This window comes from Dama dama, chromosome 29, assembly GCF_033118175.1.
Source record: "Dama dama isolate Ldn47 chromosome 29, ASM3311817v1, whole genome shotgun sequence".
NCBI lineage: Eukaryota > Metazoa > Chordata > Mammalia > Artiodactyla > Cervidae > Dama > Dama dama.
This window is the reverse complement of record NC_083709.1, coordinates 31,367,592-31,373,591: the sequence shown is the minus strand read 5'-3', so window position 1 is coordinate 31,373,591 and position 6,000 is coordinate 31,367,592. Positions and strand designations below refer to the sequence as shown.

General features: G+C 43.2%; 1 long non-coding RNA gene across 1 annotated transcript; it reads right to left on the bottom strand.

Annotated features, from left to right (window-relative positions):
* Positions 1–3,681: 3,681 nt before the first annotated feature.
* On the bottom strand, positions 3,682–5,307 carry LOC133048708 (uncharacterized). Its single transcript, XR_009691107.1, has 3 exons — positions 5,115–5,307; positions 4,143–4,193; positions 3,682–3,909 (listed from the first exon to the last, which is right to left on the bottom strand). It is a non-coding gene; the product is annotated as an uncharacterized LOC133048708 (long non-coding RNA).
* Between the last annotated feature and the right edge of the window lie 693 nt (positions 5,308–6,000).

Below are 6,000 nucleotides of genomic sequence, written 5' to 3'. Positions count from 1 at the left end.
ATCATACCTGAATGGTCTAGTGGCTTTCCCCACTTTGTTCAATTTAAGTCTGAATTTGGCAATAAGGAGTTCATGATCTGAGCCACAGTCAGCTCCCAGTCTGGTTTTTGCTGACTGTATAAAAGTTTCTCCATCTTTGGTTGCAACGAATATAATCAATCTGATTTTGGTGTTGACCATCTAGTGATGTCCATGTGTGGAGTCTTTTCTTGTGTTGTTGGAAGAGGGTGTTTGCTATGACCAGTGCGTTCTCTTGGCAGAACTCTATTAGCCTTTGCCCTGCTTCATTCTGTACTCCAAGGCCAAATTTGCCTGTTACTCCAGGTGTTTCTTGACTTCCTACTTTTGCATTCCAGTCCTCTATAATGAAAAGGATATCTTTTTTGGGTGTTAGTTCTAGATGAACTTGTAGGTCTTCAAAAGCCCAGAGATAAATCCAAGAACCTATGGACACCTTATCTTTGACAAAGTAGGCAAGGATATACAATGGAAAAAAGACAACCTCTTTAACAAGTGGTGCTGGGAAAACTGGTCAACCACTTGTAAAAGAATGAAACTAGAACACTTTCTAACACCATACACAGAAATAAACTCAAAATGGATTAAAGATCTAAATGTAAGACCAGAAACTATAAAACTCCTAGTGGAGAACATAGGCAAAACACTCTCCGACATAAATCACAGCAGGATCCTCTATGACCCACCTCCCAGAATATTGGAAATAAAAGCAAAACTAAACAAATGGGACCTAATGAAACTTAAAAGCTTTTGCACTACAAAGGAAACTATAAGTAAGGTGAAAAGACAGCCCTCACATTGGGAGAAAATAATAGCAAATGAAAAAACAGACAAAGGATTAATCTCAAAAATATACAAGCAACACCTGAAGCTCAATTCCAGAAAAATAAATGACGCAATCAAAAAATGGGCCAAAGAACTAAACAGACATTTCTCCAAAGAAGACATACAGATGGCTAACAAACACATGAAAAGATGCTCAACATCACTCATTATTAGAGAAATGCAAATCAAAACCACAGTGAGGTACCATTTCATGCCAGTCAGGATGGCTGCTATCCAAAAGTCTACAAGCAATAAATGCTGGAGAGGGTGTGGAGAAAAGGGAACCCTCTTACACTGTTGGTGGGAATGCAAACTAGTACAGCCACTATGGAGAACAGTGTGGAGATTTCTTAAAAAACTGGAAATAGAACTGCCATATGACCCAGCAATCCCACTGCTGGGCATACACACTGAGGAAACCAGATCTGAAGGAGACACGTGCACCCCAATGTTCATCACAGCACTGTTTATAATAGCCAGGACATGGAAGCAACCTAGATGCCCATCAGCAGATGAATGGATAAGGAAGCTCTGCTACATATACACCATGGAATATTACTCAGCCATTAAAAAGAATTCATTTGAATCAGTTCTAATGAGATGGATGAAACTGGAGCCCATTATACAGAGTGAAGTAAGCCAGACAGATAAAGAACATTACAGCATACTAACACATATATATGGAATTTAGAAAGATGGTAACGATAACCCTATATGCAAAACAGAAAAAGAGACACAGAAGTACAGAACAGACTTTTGAACTCTGTGGGAGAAGGTGAGGGTGGGATGTTTCGAAAGAACAGCATGTATATTATCTATGGTGAAACAGATCACCAGCCCAGGTGGGATGCATGAGACAAGTGCTCGGGCCTGGTGCACTGGGAAGACCCAGAGGAATCGGGTGGAGAGGGAGGTGGGAGGGGGGATCGGGATGGGGGATCGGGATGGGGAATGCGTGTAACTCTATGGCTGATTCATATCAATGTATGACAAAACCCACTGAAATGTTGTGAAGTAATTAGCCTCCAACTAATAAAAAAAAAAAAAAATAAGAGGAACCATTCAACTTCAGCTTCTTCAGCATTACTCATCGGGGTATCGACTTAGATTACCGTGATATTGAATGCTTTTCCTTGGAAAACATTGCCTTTTTCATTATGAAGACATAAATACTTATTTTGTCTACATAAACGTATCATGGAATAGCATTTGTCCATTTATACTACAGAATAGTCGTAACACTTTCCAGGAAATGATTGTCAAAAGGTGGAATTCCTGGAATTCCCTGGCAGTCCAGTGGTTAGGACTCCATGCTTCCAGTGTAAGAAGCTCAGGTACCAGGATTATCTGTCCAGGGAACTAAGATTCTGCAAGCTGTGGAGTGCAGCCACCCCTTCACCTCCCCCCCAAAATAAAACAGGTAGAAAGGAGTCTCTGAAACTGTGGTAAATGATTAGTCCTGAAGTCACAAGTATAACTAGTTTATACCCAGTCAGCAAAGAACGGTTGGTGTCAGTAAGTGGGGGAGGACTCATCCCCTCCAGGGAAGTTGCCAACATGAGGTGCCGAGAGGCTGATCCTGACACCTGTTACTCTTCCTCCCACCTCCTCCTCAGCCCTGCTTTACTGAGCAATCCACTCCCTTACGCAATATCTTCACTGCCTCCAACACAGGACCTGTGTTCTGTGATGCTTTCTAGCCTCAAAGGTTCTCTCAGTGGAAATCACTGGAAGACAGCACAAGTGAAGGGAGAGTTCTCGAAGTTTCAACACCTTTGAATTGCATCTCTGCTATTTCACAGCAGTGTGACCCTGAAAAATGTCACAAACACTAAGTAGAAGGACAATGGCAACCCACTCCAGTATTCTTTCTTGAAAATCCCATGGACAGAGGAGCCTCGTGGGCTACAGTCCTTGGGTCACAAGTCAGACAGGACTGAACCAACTTAGCATGCACGCAGGCATGCATGCTGTCTTGATCTTCTTCTCAAGTATGGGGAAAATAACAGTAGTTTTTCATAGGACTACTGTTTGGATCAATGAGTCCATATTACAAGAGGCATAAAATATGCCTGGCAGAAATAATCAGGACAGTGAGAGTCCAGGGTAGCTGCCCACAGTGGGGAGACAGGACAGCTGGCCTGAGGCAGTGACTGAAAGGCAACACTAGAAAGACGCTAGGTCTTCGGTAAAAATATTTAACTCGGGTGCTAGTTTCACAGTATATTCAGTGTGTGAACTCTCCTGTGCTCAATGCTGAAGACAGTTCCAATTTCTGTGCTTCAGACTTCTAGAAGTATTCTTAGGAAGTCATAGAAATTCTTTGAGAAAGAAGGAGTAGTAGAAAACGCTTTGATCTACTATAAAAATGCATAATAGGGAAATCATAGAGATCTGATATAAATGCAGAATATCACACACATTACTCATTAATAATGTTTCTTGCTTCTTTAGTATGAGTACTACTCTACTACTCCTTTAAGAAACTTCTAAAATTACCTTCTCAACTCTGTTGGGCTTCAGACTTTCAGCAGCAAAGCAGAGTCAGGAGGAAAAGAGCAAGGGCCATGAAGTGTGAGGTTCTGCTCTCCAAGCCTGGGCTGTCCTGGGTTTGATCCTACCTGTTTTCCATAAAAACTTCAGTCCCTAAGTGCGGGCAGTGTCACCCCCAGAGTCAGTCCTTCTCAGAAATTAGTGCTTTTAGAGGAGAGATTGCTACAAGTATGTGCAGGTGTCTTATAATGCAAGTGAGTGTCTTTCTCCGAACAAGTGGCCATGAAGTCAATTTTATTGGTCAAAATACATAAACCACGCACATGCATATTGCCAACTGTTCACAATAACAATGGCTAAATTAACCTATACTCAAGACCATTTAAGTCCTTATATGTGCTCACACATTAACCAAAATAGGATCTTATCATCCTTTTTAGTTTTTGCCAATCTGACTGGTGACACAGAGCATCTAGCAGCAACCATTAGTTTTCCTGTTCCTAATTGATGGTGGTTGTCATCCGTCATACTCCAGCCTTCTAGTCCACCTCTTGGAATTGGTTCGGGAGAACTCTGAAAGAAAAACAATCTGCAGCCAAAGGAGAAATGTACTGGAAGGAACTGGAGCCCCAGCATCACAGAGTAGAGCTCAGAAGAAGAGCTGTGGAGTTGAGACTTCAGTTTTAAGACCAGTATGCTAGAATAGGTGACAACCTTTCCCCATCATATCCACTGGAAATGCAGGTTTCTTCTGTGAATTTCTGACCCATACACAATGCACCCTTTGCTCTTGCATTGTTACTTACCCACGTAAAGATGTTCATTATTCATTTTTGTTCAAACTCCGTGATCTCCAGCTAGAAGACACACAGATTTCAAGGTTTTTAACCAGATCCCAGGCTCCACACTCACACTACCCTCCTGCCATCTGGCTGGTATCTAGTCTGAGTTTCATTTGTGACAAAGACACTTGTGGTTTTCCTGTGTTCAGGGCCCAGAAATGTTTTCTTTTCAAACTCATGAGCTAGATCATGACCTGCTCTGGTTTTCAGGGCTTTAGAAATCAGCCTTGATGGTGATGCCTTCCGAAGATGCATGCTGGAATCATATACCCAACTGTCTATTTCACAGTTGATACCTACTGAGCACACATGATGCTGAAATCAAAAGCATTTTGATTGCAGCTTTTTAAGCAACTTATCCATATGATCTGACATTCTGAAAAAGTTAATGAACCTTTCCAATGAAAAACAGACTACATAGAAAAAGGAATGTTTAATAGATGATCCTTGGTTAAAAGACATGAGAGGGAAAAGGATTTTGAGACTGGTTGAGATTAAGTTGAGATTGGTTATTTAAGATAATTACTGGGTCATAATTTATCAAAGATGGCATTCCTTCAGTGAGGAGAGATATATACAAAGTAGCTATTTTGAAAACATTACTGATGATTTTGCTTCCATTAAAGCAAGGAACATAAAAGTACTGTTGGGGCATAAGGAAAATATTTCAACTTGGTGTGAGTTTAAGACTTATCTATTTTAAAAGATTTTTCAAACAATTAATATTACAGGAGAAATTTACCTTTTATATTACTATTGAATGAAATAATTTTCTCAACCCTGGGAGCTCCTTTAAGTCTCAGTCTTGTCCCCAGTCTTCCTTCCCACTGGAGGATCCCAATATCTAGTAGATTTCTGTCCGGATTGTAGATGCCTTTCCCATTGTCCCTGAATTAGTCCTTTTCCCCAGAAACAGCCCTGAATCTGAAAACATACCACAACATGCTCTGATTTTCAGCCATCTGCTGCTGCTACTGCTAAGTCGCTTCAGTCGTGTCCGACTCTTCGCGATCCCGTGGACTGCAGCCTACCAGGCTCCTCTGTCCATGGGACTTTCCAGGCAAGAGTACTGGAGTGGGGTGCCATTGGACTTCCAGCCATCAATCGCAGCATAAACGGGCACCGCTGTAAATCGCTCTGGGTAAAATCTCCTCCCAGGAAGGGGAGGGTGGATACAAGGGCAGGTGCAGACATCAAAGGCTCTGACAGAAGCAGCGGCAAAGCTGCCCTGGGCGGTTGAGCCCGAAAAAGAACTTTCCTCTCTGCTCGCGCGACCCCAGGCGCTCCCTGGGCTCCGGCGGCTCCCTCCGAGGGCGACCCCCGAGTTCTCCCGGCGGATCCGCCGCCCGAGTTGGCCGCTCTGTACCTGGAGGCGGGTCCAGCTGGGTTTGCGGCGCCGGTGTGTCAGTTCCTGAGAGATCGGGCGCCCCCTCCCGGCCGTTGGGGCGCAGCGAAAGGAGCTTGGAGGGCGGCTTAGCTCAGGGCAGGACCTGAGCTGTTTCCCTGAGGCCCAGGGCAAGTGCTGACTTTCTGAACTCCTGTTTCCTGCTGATGGCCATGGTGATGCTCTGCTCCATCCCTCACAACTCACCCGTTAGCATGCGTCGCCTTGTATTCTTCCAGTCATTTCCCATATTCATGTAATTTGGTAGCATTAAGTATGCTTTACCTATATCCACAAGTACCGTCAGCTTGGGGTTTTCTACAGTGGATTCACTGAATGTTTGTAATCGAATCTCGCGCAGTGGTCATAACTCTCAAGGACCTTGTCCATCACGTATCTATTTTATGGTGAGGATCACTTAACAATCTATGAGTGATC